This window comes from Camelina sativa, chromosome 7 (genome assembly GCF_000633955.1).
Source record: "Camelina sativa cultivar DH55 chromosome 7, Cs, whole genome shotgun sequence".
NCBI classification, from domain to species: domain Eukaryota; kingdom Viridiplantae; phylum Streptophyta; class Magnoliopsida; order Brassicales; family Brassicaceae; genus Camelina; species Camelina sativa.
The window spans coordinates 3,693,239-3,693,984 of record NC_025691.1 but is presented as its reverse complement, the minus strand read 5'-3'; positions in this window follow the sequence as shown (position 1 = coordinate 3,693,984).

Genomic DNA, 746 nt, shown 5'->3' with positions numbered 1-746 from the left:
AAAAAAAAAAAAAAATTGTGTGTTTTGTGTTATGAAATCATACACACATGTCATAATACTGTTTGTTCCATTATAAGTTAATGGTTCCATAGTTTCACGTGGGTTTATAGTGTACAGTATACACTACTTCAAATTAGTAATATATATTTGTGCTTAATATTTATTTAGCATTTATTTATATAGTTGTTTATAATGCTTGTGAATTAATTTATTTGATTAATCACAAATTTTAATCTAATCAAAATTATATAATATCATGATAAAAGATTTTAAATCTTGTTCCCAACCTTGTTGCTAAATAATAATTATTGATCATGTTTTCTTGGCATCACTTCTATAGGGAGGTTTAAGTCCAAATATATGACCATAAAAATTCAATAGTTCTTTAGAATAATCTAAAGAAAGTAAATGATTAAAATTCTATAAAATAATACAAATCAACTTGATTCCAATTATTACCAAGATTATATAATTGAAAATGATATCTTTGATGGAAAGATATTAGAAAATACATAATTTACATGTCACAAAATATTGTTGTCATGTAGACACAATATAGTGAAAAAATATATTTTAAAATTTTATAATCTTGTTATTTGTGAATGAGTAAAATTATGAGATGTTGATGTGAATCACATCCTATTGGGCTGGTCTATTATTTGAAATGAATATGACTTTATGCTATAAGTGGTTTCCACTATTCTACTACAATATTAAGAAGTAGTAGAAAAAGTATTAAAAGCTCT